The sequence below is a fragment of the Schistocerca nitens genome, chromosome 4, assembly GCF_023898315.1.
Source record: "Schistocerca nitens isolate TAMUIC-IGC-003100 chromosome 4, iqSchNite1.1, whole genome shotgun sequence".
NCBI lineage: Eukaryota > Metazoa > Arthropoda > Insecta > Orthoptera > Acrididae > Schistocerca > Schistocerca nitens.
In genome coordinates, this window is record NC_064617.1 from 727,321,614 (window position 1) to 727,340,245 (window position 18,632).

An 18,632-nucleotide genomic window follows, 5' to 3' on the forward strand; every position below is an offset into this window, starting at 1 on the left:
GCGCCAATATTTACTCAGACCATTACTTAACCCGTGTGAAACTAAAGCTAAAACCCCAAAATTTCAACAAAAGGACACCATTAATCCCCAAATTTGACACCAGTAAAATCCAACCATCATTATTAGCAGACGAATTTGACAAAACAAGTGCACAAAATTGGGAACAACTCAAACACAAGATTATCAAAACAGCTCAAGATCAAATTCCTTTACGAAAACACAAGAAACATGCTTGGTGGAATGAAAACTGTGATCATGCAATTAAAGCCAGACAAGAGGCATTTAAAGCATGGAATAGCAACAAGACAGAAGACACATATGATACATTCATGGCAACTAGAAAAGATACTTCAAAACTAATTAGACAAACAAAAAGACAATATGAGAATAGTCAACTCTTAGAAATTGAAGAAGATTTTCAGAAATACAATACCAGAAATTTTTATAAAACTTTTAAAACCAAAATAAAGGGGTACCAACCCCAGAATCTTTGCTTCAAGAAGGAAAATGGACAGTTGGCTCTTAACAACCAAGAAAATTGCAAAGAACTTTCTAAATATTTTAAGAATCTTCTAAATTGCCCCGAGCCCACAGAAAGATTTCCACCAAAAATTCCCCAACAATGCAATCCAGTTTCACTTGCACCAAATGAAGAGGAAATCATTAAAGAAATTCATAGGTTGAAAAACAACAAAGCATCTGGTGAAGATGGAATTGTTGCAGAACTTTTAAAGGCAGCTGGTCCAAAAACCGTTAAAGAAATTACTTCAATCATGCAAAACATTTGGCAAACTGAAAAAATTCCTGATGAATGGAAAACCGCCTTGATTCACCCACTTCATAAGAAGGGAGACAAAACTGATGTTAATAATTACAGAGGAATTTCTCTTCTTCCAGTCACATACAAAATCCTCTCTCAATGTCTTCTGAACCGAGCACAACAGCAACTTGAATGGAAAATTGGCGAATATCAAGCAGGTTTCAGGCCAAATAGATCTTGCCCAGAACAGATTTTAGTCCTCAAACTAATTCTCAGACATCAAAAAATTTACAATAAAAAACTAGTTTGTACCTTTGTAGATTTTAGAAAGGCTTATGACTCAGTGGATCGTGAATCTCTTTTCCAAATTGTGAAAGAACAAGGCCTGGATCCTAAAACCACGGCAATTATCAGAGACACGCTAACTGGTACAAAATCAAAAGTAAAGTTCAGAGGAGAAATTTCAGAATCCTTTGAAATAAAAACAGGCGTGAGGCAAGGTGATGGACTCTCTCCGTTGCTATTTAACTGCGTTCTAGAAAAAGTAATACAAGAGTGGCGCGAACGAAAATTGGAGTTCAAAATTGACCAACCAGTGAAATTAGGACGAACAAATATTCGAATAGAGTGTTTGGCCTTTGCAGACGACTTGGTTATTCTAACGCAGGACATCCAAATTGCTCAGAAACAAATAGAAATCCTTAAAGAAACAGCAGAAAGAGTAGGTCTCCAAATCTCATTTGAAAAAACACAGTATATGACTAGCAACAAACCGGCACCCAAACTTTTGGAAACTAAGTATGGAAAAATCAAAAGAGTTTCGCAATTCAAATATTTAGGTGAAACAATCTCAGAGACTGGTCTAGGAAAAATTGGAAATGAAATTCGTTGTCAAAAGATGGAGACAGCTTTTAGACTTACAAAAGACATCTACAACAAAAAATGTCTCTCGAGGTACTCTAAATTGAGACATTACAACACGGTCATAAAACCAGAGTGCCTTTATGGGGCTGAAACGCTAATTTTAAACAGAAAAAAGGACATTCAAGAAATCCAAAAAAGAGAAAGAAAAGTAATCAGAAAAATTCTAGGTCCAAAATATACTGAAGAAGGAACATACAGGCAAGGAGCAAATAGTGAAATTCAACAATACACCAGCATATATTCAGATATGAAAAAACGCAGATTAAAATTTTATGGGCATATTAAAAGAATGGATGCTACCAGACTAACTAAACAAGTAGTGGAATTCTACGAAAATCGAAGTAAAGCTAAATTTGAGACAATAAAATGGATTGCTGCTATAAAAGAGGACATGAAAGAGGCAAATATAAAACAAGATGAAATTCAAGACAGAAAATTATTTAGGCAAAAAATTCATGACTGGGTAGTTGGTCAAGCTGAAAAACCAAAGAAAACTGGAACCACATGGTCTGATGAAAGGAAAAGAGCTCATTCCGAGAGAATGAAAACAATTTGGGCAGAGAGAAAGTCTAAAAGAAAATAACTGAATGCCCCGTGATTGTACTTCGCGTGGTCCAGTAGGGCCCAAACGTGAATAATATATATATATATATATATATATATATATATATATATATATATATATATGTAATACAGAGTTAAAGATATTTCTATTATTTACCCCATTCCCTTAAATGGCACAAAATGCATATACTACATTTATTTATTCCTATTCAAGAATTCATCTACGGTATGGAAGGAGTTGTCAAGGAGATATGATTTCAATTAATCGCTTCTATGTATTTAAACTGATGTACAGCTTTAATAGTTCCTTACGGCAATACTGCATCATTTACACTACAAAAAGCTACACACAGAAAGACATGAACACATTTTACTGTAGACGAACATTTCGGACGCGATGATTGTTAATACAAGCGTGGCGATGCACCCGATCATAAAGCAGCATCTATGAGGCAATAGTTTGTGGACAACGACATCTCTGAAAGCGACTGGCATGAAGCCAATGGAACACCCTTTGGGTGAGTTACAACGTCAGCTTCGCTTCCAACATCGGTATCTTCTCTCGTTTCTTCTCTTGAGGAAAAATGGGCTGCCATTCCTCCACATACATTCAGACACCACACTGAAAGTGTTCCTAGCAGACTTCAAGCCTTCGTAAAGCAGAATAGTGGACGCACTACTTGTTAATGTCCACTAATAGGTCTCCGGATACTTTGGATCACATAGTGTACTTTATTCCACGGAAGACAGCCGAGAAGCTCTCTTAGAGAAATGCCTCTAGGAGTGGGTCCCGACAAATTGACGGCTCCTCGGATCCGCGCCTGCATGGTCAACTACATACACTGGCTATTAAAATTGCTATACCAAGAGGAAATGCAGATGACAAACGGGTATTCATTAGACAAACATAATATACTAGAACTGACATGTGATTACATTTTCACGCAATTTGGGTGCATAGATCCTGAGAAATCAGTACCTAGAACAATCACCTCTGGCCGTAATAACGGCCTTGATACGCCTGGGCATTCAGTCAAACAGAGCTTGGATGGCGTGTACAGGTACAGCTGCCCATGCAGCTTCAACACGGTACCATAGTTCATCAAGAGTAGTGACTGGCGTATTGTGACGAGCCAGTTGCTCGGCCACCATTGACCAGACGTTTTCAGTTGCTGAGATATCTGGAGAATGTGCTGGCCAGAGTAGCAGTCGAACATTTTTTGTATCCAGAAAGGCTCGTACAGGACCTGCAACATGCGGTCGTGCATTATCCTGCTGAAATGTAGGGTTTCGCAGGGATCGAATGAAGGGTAGAGCCACGGGTCGTAGCACATCTGAAATGTAACGTCCACTGTTCAAAGTGCCGTCAATGCGAACAAGAGGTGACCGAGACGTGTAACCAATGACACCCCATACCATCACGTCGGGTGATACGCCAGTATGGCGATGACGAATACACGCTTCCAATGTGCGTTCACCGCGATGTCGCCAAACACGGATGCGACCATCATGATGCTGTAAACAGAACCTGGATTCATCAGAAAAAATGGCGTTTTGCCAATCGTGCACCCAGGTTCGTCGTTGAGTACACCATCGCAGGCGCCCCTGTCTGTGATGCAGCGTCAAGAGTAACCGCAGCCATGGCCTGCGAGCTGATAGTCCATGCTGCTGCAAACGTCGTCGAACTGTTCGTTGCCTTGCAAACGTTCCCATCTGTTGACTCAGGGATCGATACGTGGCTGCACGATCCGTTACAGCCATGCGGATAAGATGCCTGTCATCTCGACTCTTAGTGATACGAGGCCGTTGGGATCCAGCACGGCGTTCCGTATTACCCATTTGAACCCACCGATTCCATATTCTGCTAACAGTCATTGGATCTCGACCAACGCTAGCAGCAATGTCGCGATACGATAAACCGCAATCGCGATGGGCTACAATCCGACCTTTATCAAAGTCGGAAACGTGATGGTACACATTTCTCCTCCTTACACGAGACATCACAACAACGTTTCACCAGGCAACGCCGGTCAACTGCTGTTTGCGTATGAGAAATCGGTTGGAAACTTTCCTCATGTCAGCACGTTGTAGGTGTCGCCACCGGCGCCAACCTTGTGTGAATGCTCTGAAAAGCTAATCATTTGCGTATCTCATCATCTTCTTCCTGTCGGTTAAATTTCGCGTCTGTAGCATGTCATCTCCGTGGTGTAGCAATTTTAATGGCCAGTAGTGTATTATTACGTTTTCGGCCGCCTTGTGGTGGAGCGGAAGCGCGGGACCGTCTCGTCGTGCCGCAGCCGCAGTACGCGGGCGCCTTCTGCAGGGTTTCCGAGCAACGTTAACATCCGGCCAGACGCGGCACCGCGAGGCGCCGTGTAACTCGAGCGCAGTCGACAGGTGCCGGCCGCGCTTCCCACGCTGTCCCGTGGCCTCCGGCCCGCGCGCGGAAGCTAGCTGCGGCTCTCCAGTGTCGCCACCACCAGTGCCGCACACGTGTGTCCGCGAGTTGAGCAATACCAGGGAACGGGAGCAGACGCCAAGCACACTGACGGAAATGGAAAAGCTTACGCCACGAAGTCCCTGACCGAACGCTACCAAACTCCTACTACGTGCCGGTGGGACGTGTAATTAAAATTTCATCCTTGTGCGAGCTTATTTTTCATTATTCTTTGTTGGGGAGAGTGTTGTACCTTAGGCCACTTCTAGATTTCCGCCTCATCCGAGTGTTCAAAAAAAGTGTCACATACCGTGGGAGGAGGTAGTAGTGATCAAAACACAAAGAAATAAGTCCAGTAAACATGTGTTCGGAGACGCATACTTTCCGTGTTCATAAGAAGGCTGCAAGACACTTGGTTGCGGATATTAGCACAGTCGTTGCATTGGCGCTCCGTCAAATGTGTCGGCAGGGTAATATCATTTCTTACTCGGAATACTCTGCCTACCATGAGGCAGTCTGCAGTCAGTTGTGTGGTTCGAGTCGTGTTGTATGCTATGTTAATCTTCGTTGTGTTCGTGTGCCTCATTGTACAGTAATGTCAACCCTGAGTACGTACCGTGGTGTTGTACCTTCTTCCAAACGCAAATTCACTTATGTGTTTACTGTTATTGTGCTGTTTGTACGCACAAATGGCGTAGTACATTTACATTTTCTCTCTTTTGCCATTTGTTAGCAGCGAAAGCTTGCTACTCGACAAATGAAATGGCGGAAATGATATTCTGCTATGGTTTACTAAATAGACGTAGCCTGGGAGCCTGTCCTCTCTACGCTGAAAAATATCCGCAGCGCAGAGTGCCCTCTGAAAATCTATTCGGCAGACTTATCCAGTGTCTGAGGAACACAGGTACCCTTGCACCTTGGAAGACTGAAAGTGGAAGACCTCGCACAGTCCGCATCCCTGACATGGAGGAGCGTGTGCTGCATTCCGTAGAAGAAACCCCTGCGACCAGTGTGCGACGACTAGCGGGAGCTGGGGGCGCATCTCACTCTCTTATCTGGGGGGGGGTACTCCTGGAACAATTGCTGTACCCATATCATCTACAGCACGTTCAGGCCCTGAGGCAGGAGGATCATCATGACAGACGGCGGTTCTGTCAATGGCTGTTGCAGAAGTGTGCCGACTGTTGACAACCAAGATTTTATTTAACGATGAGTCAGGGTTCGTGAATTTCCACAACAAGCATGTATGGCATAAGTAAAACTCAAGCAATTCAAGGAAATGGGCATCAACACCGATTCTCAGCCAACGTCTATGGACTTTCTCATTACTGTATTGCCTACATTGCTGGAGACTGTGCCATTGCAGCAACGAACACAAATGTAGTTCATGCACGATGGTGCACCAGCATACTTTCATCGCAAAGTGCGCGAACATCTGACGCAGACATTTCAGGACCGACTGATTAGTCAGGCGGAGGGGAGGGGGGTCGCAGACCTTGGCATGCTCGTTCCCCAGACCTCAGACCTTTATCCCCTAAGCTTTTGGTTGTGTGGACATTTGAAGGAGTTGGTCTACGCCACGCCAATCAACGATGTGCGGACACTACAAGGTCGCTTCTTCAATACTTGCCTGCAGATACAGCAACAATCGGATAGATTTCAAAGGGTGCGTCATTCTTTACGCTGGAGGGCAGAGGGGTGTATTGTCATGAATGGACGCCATGTTGAACACCTCCTGTAAACACGTGCTTATCACAGAAAGTCATAAGTTATGTTTACTGGACTTATCTCAGAAAGTATGCATTTCCGGACCTATGTTTTCTGCCCTTATTATTCTTTTTTCGATGAGTACGACCACCTCTCAAAGCATTCGACACTTATTTTGCACACTTTATGTGTATATTCCCACTGCTGCAGTCTTTTTCTGAAATTACAAAAATTATTCTCGAAGATTAAGGTTCCTGCAAAAGTAAAAACATGTTCCACGGCACAACGTGGTCATGTACGTAAGAACACATTACCTCAAAATGGTTCAAATGGCTCCGAGCACCATGGGACTTAACATCTGAGGTCATCAGTCCCCCACAACTTAGAACTACTTAAACCTAAGGACAACACACACATCCATGCCCGAGACAGGATTCGAACCTGTGACCGTAGCGGTCGCGCGGTTCCAGACTGAAGCGCCTAGGACCGCTCGGCCACACCGGCCGGCCACATTACCTCAATGTATCGGGGATTACTCTTGATATACTAACTGTTCAATTTTATGAAAGAAAAGCACGTTTCGTCTGGCGAGAAACGTCGAAAATTGCTACTTGTTGTTGCAGCGTCCTAAGGGTACCACTTGGGTCACATTGTGTGTCTTCTCAGGAGGGTCACAAGTGGTCGCAGTCACACTCTCACATATCAGTTGCTCCTATTCGCGAAAATCGTCTGGTGGATGAGTGTCGTTTGTATCGACATGACAGTGCATACGGAAAATCTGTCGAATATTTATTCATCCATAGGGATTTGTCGGTACTGATCTGGCCTATTCAGCACTTTAGACAATAAGTCGATCAGACATTTATATGAGGCGAAGGGAACCAGAATCGAAACTTACATCCTTTGCAACTTTGTAATGAATGAGAAATAATCGATAAACTATATTCAGCCGCCTAAGCCCAAGTGCACCTGGTTTTCCAAAATTCATAATTTTTAGAATTGATCCGAAAATGCCGTTAGTCTTCATTTTTATCGAGCACAGCTATCAATAAAGGAGACCGCGTATGAAAGACGAGTGCGACACATTCTTGAGCACTGCTCAAATTTTTAGGATCACCACCAGGTCGAACTGAAGGAAGATATCAAAGAAATGCGGAAGCGAGCCGCTAGATATGTTACCGGTAGGTTCGATCAACATGCAGGTACTGCGGACATACTTCGTAAACTCAGTCGGGAATCCCTTTTCGCAAAACATTATTGAGAAAATTTAGAGAACGAGCATTTGAAACTGAACGGAGAAAGATTATTATACGGCCACGAATGCACATTTCGCATAAGTACCACGAAGACAAGGTAAGAGAAATTATGGTCCGTACGGAGTCATGTAGACAGACGTCTTTCCCTCGTCCTATAAGCGAGTGTAACAGGAAAGGAAACAAGTAGCAATGTTAGAACGTACCCTCCGCCATGCACCATATTGTGGCTTGCGGGGCGTGTACGTAGATGTAAACAAACTTTCTATTGAAATTTAAAAGCGTTGCAATCGAGGAAAACTTGTCCGTGTTGTATGTAGTCGTCTGTCTGTTAAGTTATTATTCTACCACGTACCAATAAACAGTAGGTGAAATCCAATAAAGCACAAGTGTTATCAAAAACCAGTTACAACTTAAATACGTTTTGAAACTGAAATCATTGGAAGCTAACGCAAATTTACACTTTCATGACAACCGAATTATTGACAGCCAGCAGTTATCCGGAAAAATAATACGTAATATCGGCTGGATATGCACGTAAGGTGCAGCTGATGATGGCAATCACGAATTCTATCATGTAATAAAGATGTTATAAAACTATTTTTGTAGCAAGAGGCTGTTATATTTGTAAATAGCTGAGAAACCCAACGTTGACCTGGTATTTCTTTACTTCAATCTTCTATTAGTCCATCCCCTCCTACGTCCACTCTCTGTCCATCTCTTCCTTCCCCTCTCCCCGTTCGTCTCCTCCTCTTCCCTTTCTCTGTCCATTTCTACCTCACCTCTGCCTGTTTTCATCTCCTCCACCCTGCTCTCTCTGCCTATCTCTTCCATCCCCTGTCTGTGTCCATCTTCTCCTCTTTCCTTCATCTCCTCCTCTCTCCTGTCTCTGTTCATTTTTCCTTTCTTATCACTGTCCATCTCCTCCTAACTGTGCTGTCTGTCCATCTCCTCGTCCTTCCTTCTCTCTCTCTCTCTCTCCAAGTTATCACACTCATTTCAATATCAGACTGGTGGCTCTTCCCCTCATAGTATTTATTTCCAGATTGTAACTAATATGTGCACCAAATTTCACTTAAATAATTCAAGGGGTTAGGGTGAGCTCTTAACCCCTGGTTTTGCTCGCTTACACACATCTCAAATATTTTATATATTTAATATAATCTAAGTGTATTTTTACACGTATTTTTGTCTGTCTAGCGATTTTAGCTCTTCCTGCATCCAGTGGTCTATGTGCCCATTGCCGGCGAAATGTATTGTGAACAGAGTTACCGGTAGTTGTACAAAAGTAATAAAACGTCATGCATGATGCGACAGTTTTTCATGCAGTTCAATGTTTATGACGTTGTATCTCCTGAACTATGTGTCATACATTGATATATTTTCCTAGATACATTCAGAAGCATACGTGGATTGATATATTTTTCTAGGTACATTCAGTAGCATACGTGGGTACTGTCTGCGAGATGCGTTGCGAATACAGTTAGTAGTAAAGAACTAATAAATTAAAACGTCATGCATGTTGTGGCAGTTTTTGGCGCATCTTAGAATTTGACGTCATATCTTCTGAACTATTTGTCTTACAATGACATATTTTTGTAGGTTCTTTCGGCTGTAAATGTGAATACTGTCTGCGCATTTAGTGCGCGATTAGTTAGTAGCAACGAAGTAATAAATTTAAACGTTTCGCATGATACGGTAGTTTTCCACGCATTCAGTGTTTATCACGTCGTTCTGAACTAAATTTCGTACAGCGATGCAATTTTTCTGGTACACCCAGTGGTGTATCTGAATACCGTCTGCAAAATGTCTCACGAATTCAGATAGTAGTAACGAAGTAATAAATTAAAGAGTCATGCTTTATGTGGCAGTTTTACTGTATGAACAGCGAAAATGCAGTAAGCGACACACTTTCTTCTTTCATCATTTTGAGGGGGTCGACAGAGAGAAAAAGTTTAATAAAGATTTGAAATTACGTGTAAAGTCTGTTGCATGTCTAGAAGTGCTCTCATTCGCGAATAATGGGTAAATAAAAAGAATAATGATTACGTATTCTCGCTTCGTGGGCTTCACTGCTTTTTCGCTCCCACTCCCACACCTTTGATAGGAGGATGGTTCTTACACCTAACAGTGATCCTTTCCGGACAGTAAACGATATGTACAACAAGTTTGGTTAAAATCGGCCGAGTGGTTTAGGACGAGATGTGTAACACACATACGTCCGTATATCCATTTTTTATAATTTTTGTGAATTGCTAAGTATGTGCAGCTACGTTCCTACCACACACTGCGATGGATAGTCAAGATATATTAACATAGGTGTAGCTTATATTGTATTTTTAATTTGGCTATAACATACTAACACACTAAGATCTTACCACAGGCAATGTAGTTTACTTACATATTAACGTAGCACAACTCGATAATATCCTCATTTTGCTTAACAGAATACATATACAGTCAGCTAAAAATTTTAATAACAGACAGATCAAAATTCAGTGCCAGTAAATAAATACATTTTATTACGTAAGTGAATGGCCGAGGTCCCTCAAACCTTCAGTCAAAAGGACGGACATAGTCAAACACATGTTGATGGCTGGACGGGGATCTAAACGGTCAGCCTCCCAAATGCGAGTCCAGTGTGCGAACCACTACACCACCACGCTCAGTCTGTAAAGAATGAATTCCACCAAAGAAATAAAGAGTTTGCTATCCCGTTTCCATACAACAGAAAGTAATTATAAAATCCATGAACCGCTCTAAAAAAATCTCTATATATAAATGGCTAAACTTAAAGTAACAAATGACGAGAAACACAAAATCTCAATTTTTTTTGGGGGGGGGGGGTGGAATATAGTGCTGGCAATTTAGTTTGGATAACCACCTCCAGGACCAACACCGACCGTAGTTGCTGAAAATGGAGATTAACCACGGAGAGAAAGCGTTTCGTGTGCTAGGATTTGCCCGACGTCAATTGGCAGCGAGTGTGCAAAATGCATTCGGTGGCAAGTTTCACAAATCACCACTAGTTTACAACAATGCAGCGAGTGGCACAAGAAATTACAGGAGAGTAGTTGTTTTTACGATTCAGTACGTTCGTTTCAGAACATGTAGTGTACCGTGAGAGGGAGGTAATGTTACGAAGTTCCATAAAGACCAACTATCGAGCTAGTGCAATATTGAACATTCTTGAGTTGGAAGTGTGGAAAATCCTTCCTAAGTGATTAAGAGTTGAAAGGTGGCTACACTGAGCCACAGCGCCAGAGATCGCTAGAGAGCATTGTTCCGCCGCCTCCACTGGCAGTGATTATTGAGATGTCGTAGTGGGCAGTGCTTGTTAAGAACTCGTAGCAGAGAGTGTTTGTTGAGATGTGCTAGTAGGGAGTGCTTGCTGAGATGTGATACTGAAAAGTTCTTGTTGAGATGTGATAGTAGCGAGTCGGTGTGGAGAGATTGTAATGTCTAGAGTGCTTTTCATCAATATAAATTAAGGTAACAAACTACTTTTCTTTTCTTTCTCATTATTTCAATGTCCTGAATAATGCGTCATTACAGGTTCAGTCAACAAAGCATCTGGCTTGTGTTCTTGTATTAGAGTGTAATTCTGGTTTTCTTGAGTAATTATGGTATTTCTATTTTCTTTAATTAATTCAGTATAAATGATATTTAAAATATCTTGTGTTGTTGAAGAAGAACCGTGCCAGATGCGTACGTTGAGTCATACTTCCACACACAGAACAGTTACACTTGTGCTTTGGTTTCGTAGGTTTTTATAGTTGCTGGGGATTTAATTAATTAATTGTGTTAATGAAAATTTCCATTTCATTCTTTGTTATTGTCTAAGCAGTCAGATTGCGTAATAATAACAGTCAGGGCCAACCGTTACGAGACTTCGTAATCGGACAGTACAGCGACTGAAAATTAAAATTATAAATTATTTTCATTTCATTTAATTAAGCCCCCATGCACGTGGCGACCCTGCCAGGATCGTCCCTTGGAATCTTCTGATTGTAGAAATAGTAGACAGTAGGATTGTTGTAGTAATTTGTAGTTTAGTAATTGTAGTCTATATTGCATGTGTAGATTTGGTAATTGTCATTCTTCTAATGGTTTTTTTTTTTTGCAAAATTTCATTTCTGTTGTCTTGTCTACGGGTTTGACAATTAGTGCAATTATTTCAATTGTTCGATGATCGTGTTTGAGGGAAACATCTCGTGTGAATGATATTGTTGATGATAAAGTGTCATTGTGTGTAATTTTTTTATAGTGACGAGTTTTGTATATTTTGTAAATGATCCCGCGATCAATAAAAAGGCAAAAATGATGGATAGTGAGAATGACGAAATTGTTAACATGGCGAACTCGCCAACAGAGGAAAACAGTATGATGGATAATGAAGTGGAAAACAATGTAATAAGTCGGGAAAATAGTCCGGAACCATTTCAAAATTTTTCTCAATCAGAAAATTCACAGAATACGGGATTAACGACAGAAGATTCTGTAATAGTATCGAACACAGATAGCTTTACAGCTATGACGAAGGAAACTGGTTTTGCGAGAAATGTTAGGGGCGAAAAGAATTTCGAACCAGATCATACGGAGCAGTTGATGAGTGCAATATTAAATTTGGGATCACAGTTACGATCTGAATTAAAAACAGAGATGGGAACTTTGGCAACACGGTTAGACTCACAAATGGAAACACGGATGGGAACAATGGAAACTCGGTTAGGATCTGAATTAAAAACAGTGGCAACACGTTTAGAAACAGAGTTGGAAACAATGGAAACACGGTTAGACTCACGAATAGGGACATGTTTCAAAAATATGAAAGATGAGTTAAAGAAAGAAATCAGAGAAGAAGTACAACCGATTTTGAATTCTCACAATAATAGATTAATTGCAGTAGAGATTAGACAAAGGGAACGGGATAGAGAACAGGAAGAAAGAGATCGCGTGATAGTACAAAAATTTTCAGAGTTAAATTTACAACGTGCACACGATAAGAAAGAAATATTTGAGAGAATCGAGGAATCCGTACCAAATGACAGAATAAATAATCTAACACAACAATATGAACAGTTAACTACCAAATGTGTCAACACTGAAACCCGAGTCGCGACACTTACGGAAGACGTAAACTTATTGAAAAGAGATGAGGAGATTTCAGATAAAATGACAAGTCTTAGTTTACATGGGGACAGAGATTCGGATGATACAGCTCCATTACCATTTGCAGAAACCGAAGAGTACCAGAACATAAATAAGCATGTTGAAAATCAGGGAAAATTTAATGAACGTGTTAAAAGGGAAGTAGAGGCATTACGAAAGCAAGTCAAACAAATCGAAGGCGAAATTATAGGAAAAGACAGTAGAAGAAATTTAGAATCACAGATAGCAGAAGGGTTTGAAGAAAGTAATTTGTTTCATTTACGGGATGTAACAAGAGAGCGCCAGGCGCGGGAACTTGACAATAATCGACATTGGGACTGGGACAGACGCGGTAGGTCTTTGTCGACGCGAGGCGGAAGCTTTGACTGTAAACACTTCTTGACTGTTCGGAAATTTAAGATCTTTTGCAATTCTAGAAATGACATACGGCCATGTTCATGGTTGGATCGATTTACGTGCGCACTTCCGCCAAATTTGCCATTAAGTCACAAACTGAAATTTATGTGCAGCTATTAAAGTCCTCAGGGGATTCACTACACTAAGTGAATATGTGCCGTAGCGATCACAGGGCCCCGAGCTGTAGTGGTGCTATTTCCCTTTTAGTTTTCTGCACCGCTGCCTACTCTTTCACTATTCTTTGCATCTATAAAAACAATTCTTCTACTATCCATCTATCTAGACAGTAGTTAAAGAATAACCGGATTTGACTGTTTTACCCAAAAGTGACTTTGGAAATTACCGTTTGGACTTACTGTGTCTTCTGCAGCATTCATTCGTAGTTTAAATGAAATTTTACCTGTTTATCTTCGTGGCAATATTACTTCATATGTTGACGACATTCTTATTGCTAAACATTCTTGGAGTGAGCACAACAAAATTTTTGATTCATTATTACGTATTTTTGCAAGAGTTGGCATTACAGTGAACTTAGAAAAATCTGAATTTGGTCGTTCACAGGTAAAATTTCTCTGTCACATTATTTTTACAGAAGGTATTCTTCCTGATCGAGAGAAACTAGACGCTATTCGTAATTATGCTGTTCCTACCACAAAACGTGATGTTCGTAGTTTCCTTGGTGTCTGTAATTTTCTTAGACGCTTTGTTAGATTGGATGATTTGGCCACACCTCGTTTACACATTTCAGTTATGCGCACTTTGGTCCCAGAAAATGCTTTCATAAATTACGAGAAAATTGTTACTTCAGTAATATGGAAAAACGTATTCGATCTGTTCTTGCCAAATGCAAATTATGTCAAAAGGCTAAGCCGCCAACAATTTCTCACAGAGCACCGTTGTTTCCTATCATTCCAGCGAAATTAAAGGAGATGGCTGCAGTTGATTTGTTCGGTCCAGTGGTTCGTTCTACTAATGGTTTTGCGTACATTTTTGTAGCAGTGGAATTGACATCAAAATATGTGTGTTTTACACACATCCCCAAGAAAATAGTTAAATATACTCGTAAGAAACCTTGTAACAAACCATGGCTTACTAAGGGTATAAAAATATCTTGTAACCGGAAAAGGGAAATGTATCTGACAGCAAGAAAGAGTAGTGACCCAGAAACTATCAAAAATTATAAAAACTACTGTGTTATATTAAGAAAAGTTATTAAAAAATCCAGGAGTATGTGTATCATGTCTGAAATCAGCAACTCTGATAATAAAATTAAAACAATTTGGAATATTATTAAAAGAGAAACAGGTCAACCAAGAGCTGAGGAAGACAGTATTACCATCAAATTGAATGAAAACTTTACGAACAAAAAGTCAGAAGTTGAAAATATTTTTAATAATCATTTTCTAAATGTTGTGGATATACACTCCTGGAAATGGAAAAAAGAACACATTGACACCGGTGTGTCAGACCCACCATACTTGCTCCGGACACTGCGAGAGGGCTGTACAAGCAATGATCACACGCACGGCACAGCGGACACACCAGGAACCGCGGTGTTGGCCGTCGAATGGCGCTAGCTGCGCAGCATTTGTGCACCGCCGCCGTCAGTGTCAGCCAGTTTGCCGTGGCATACGGAGCTCCATCGCAGTCTTTAACACTGGTAGCATGCCGCGACAGCGTGGACGTGAACCGTATGTGCAGTTGTCGGACTTTGAGCGAGGGCGTATAGTGGGCATGCGGGAGGCCGGGTGGACGTACCGCCGAATTGCTCAACACGTGGGGCGTGAGGTCTCCACAGTACATCGATGTTGTCGCCAGTGGTCGGCGGAAGGTGCACGTGCCCGTCGACCTGGGACCGGACCGCAGCGACGCACGGATGCACGCCAAGACCGTAGGATCCTACGCAGTGCCGTAGGGGACCGCACCGCCACTTCCCAGCAAATTAGGGACACTGTTGCTCCTGGGGTATCGGCGAGGACCATTCGCAACCGTCTCCATGAAGCTGGGCTACGGTCCCGCACACCGTTAGGCCGTCTTCCGCTCACGCCCCAACATCGTGCAGCCCGCCTCCAGTGGTGTCGCGACAGGCGTGAATGGAGGGACGAATGGAGACGTGTCGTCTTCAATGATGAGTGTCGCTTCTGCCTTGGTGCCAATGATGGTCGTATGCGTGTTTGGCGCCGTGCAGGTGAGCGCCACAATCAGGACTGCATACGACCGAGGCACACAGGGCCAACACCCAGCATCATGGTGTGGGGAGCGATCTCCTACACTGGCCGTACACCACTGGTGATCGTCGAGGGGACACTGAATAGTGCACGGTACATCCAAACCGTCATCGAACCCATCGTTCTACCATTCCTAGACCGGCAAGGGAACTTGCTGTTCCAACAGGACAATGCACGTCCGCATGTATCCCGTGCCACCCAACGTGCTCTAGAAGGTGTAAGTCATCTACCCTGGCCAGCAAGATCTCCGGATCTGTCCCTCAATGAGCATGTTTGGGACTGGATGAAGCGTCGTCTCACGCGGTCTGCACGTCCAGCACGAACGCTGGTCCAACTGAGGCGCCAGGTGGAAATGGCATGGCAAGCCGTTCCACAGGACTACATCCAGCATCTCTACGATCGTCTCCATGGGAGAATAGCAGCCTGCATTGCTGCGAAAGGTGGATATACACTGTACTAGTGCCGACATTGTGCATGCTCTGTTGCCTGTGTCTATGTGCCTGTGGCTCTGTCAGTGTGATCATGTGATGTATCTGACCCCAGAAATGTGTCAATAAAGTTTCCCCTTCCTGGGACAATGAATTCACGGTGTTCTTATTTCAATTTCCAGGAGTGTAGTAGGATCCAGGTGTTCATTAGAAGATGCTAGGCTGTTAATGGAAGAGGCCATACCTATGCAATTTGATACAATTGAAATCTCACCCACTTCTCCCTCTGAAATTAGGAAAATAATAAACTTGCTTAAAAGCAAAAACTCACATGGAATTGATGGCATTTCCAGCAAAATACTAAAAGCTTGTTCTCAACAGATAAGTAAGATTCTCAGCCACCTGTGTAATAGCTCTCTGGAACAGGGCATCTTCCCTGATAGACTGAAATATGCTATTGTTATACCTTTGCATAAAAAGGGGGATAGATCTGATGTCAACAATTACCGTCCAATCTCCCTTCTAACAGCTTTATCCAAAATTTTTGAGAAAGTAATGTATTCAAGAGTAGCTTCACATATCTGTAAAAATGAAGTACTAACAAAATGTCAGTTTGGTTTCCAGAAAGGTTTTTCAACAGAAAATGCCATATATGCTTTCACCAGTCAAATTTTGAATGATCTGAATAACCGAACACCACCCATTGGGATTTTTTGTGATCTCTCAAAGGCTTTTGACTGTGTAAATCATGAAATTCTGCTAGACAAGCTCAAGTATTGTGGCATGAGTGGGACAGTGCACAAATGGTTTAATTCGTACCTAACTGGAAGAGTGCAGAAAGTAGAAATAAGTAGTTCTCGTAACATGCGAAGATCAGCACATTCCTCAAACTGGGGAACTATCAAGAATGGGGTTCCACAAGGGTCAGTCTTGGGTCCTTTGTTGTTCTTATTATATATTAATGACTTGCCATTCTATATTCATGAAGAGGCAAAGTTAGTTCTCTTTGCTGATGATACAAGTATAGTAATCACACCTGACAAACAAGAATTAACTGATGAAATTGTCAATACTGTCTTTCAGAAAATTACTAAGTGGTTCCTTGTAAACGGACTCTCACTGAATTTTGATAAGACACAGTACATACAGTTCCATACAGTGAATGGTATGACGCCATTAATAAATATAGACCTTAATCAGAAGCATATAGCTAAGGTAGAATATTGCAAATTTTTAGGTGTGTCCATTGATGAGAGATTAAATTGGAAGAAACACATTGATGATCTGCTGAAACGTTTGAGTTCAGCTACTTATGCAATAAGGGTTATTGCAAATTTTGGTGATAAACATCTTAGTAAATTAGCTTATTACGCCTATTTTCACTCATTGCTTTCATATGGCATCATATTTTGGGGTAATTCATCACTGAGGAATAAAGTATTTATTGCACAAAAGCGTGTAATCAGAATAATAGCTGGAGTCCACCCAAGATCATCCTGCAGACATTTATTTAAGGATCTAGGGATATTCACAGTAGCTTCTCAGTATATATACTCTCTTATGAAATTTGTTATTAACAACCAAACCCAATTCAAAAGTAATAGCAGTGTGCATAACTACAATACTAGGAGAAAGGATGATCTTCACTATTCAAGATTAAATCTAACTTTGGCACAGAAAGGGGTTAATTATACTGGCACTAAAGTCTTTGGTCACTTACCAAATAGTATCAAAAGTCTGACAGATAACCAACAAGTATTTAAGAAGAAATTAAAAGAATTTCTGAATGAAAACTCCTTCTACTCCATAGAGGAATTTTTAGATATAAATTAAGAAAAAAAACAAAAAAATATTTAAAAAAATTTTAAAAAAATAAAAAATAAAGAAAAACAAAAAAACACAATAAAATAAAGTTGTTATATTAACTTAAGTATGTTGTTAAATTAACCTAATTATGTCATGTATTGGAAAATTCGACTCGTTCCACATCATTACGAAATATCGTATTCATGATCCATGGAACTAGTATTAATCTAATCTAATCTAATCTAATCTACGCAAAGCAACAGCTCGTTCAGTATCTAATGCTTTCATCAAACATTTTCTTAAAGAAGTGGGTCATGTTGATAAGGTTATATCAGATAATGGATCACAGTTTCGCTCTAAAATTTGGCTTCGTACTCTACGGCGTCGTAAAATTAAACCAATCTTCATTTCACTTTTTCACCCTCAATCTAACGCTTCAGAAAGATGAATGAAGGAAATCAATAAATTGTGCCGTATTTATTGTCATCAGAATCACAGAACTTGGGATCAGTATCTTCATATTTTTCAAAACATTCTGAATGAACTTCCTAATGACTCAACTTCTTTACCGCCTCTATTGATATTAAAAAATAAAGTACCAACAAATCGCATTTCTGAAATCGTTCCTTTTCCGCCTTCACGGAAACTGCGGCATTCTGAAGTTGTCAACATGGCTCTACAAAATATTGCATCTGCGGCTGCTAGAAGAGAGAAATCAGCTAAACATCCTGGTCGTTTAAAAATCTTGTCAGTTGGCCAAAAGGTGTTAATTAAGTCTCATCGTTTGTCTCACAAAGGAAAAGGCTTGTGTCGCAAATTTTTTCTGCTTTATAACGGTCCATATAGGATTCGCAAAATTATACATGATAATACTGTTGAAGTAGAAACTCTTAAATCTCGGCGCTCTAAGGGAATACATCATATATCGAACGTAAAAATTTTTGCGGAATGACATAC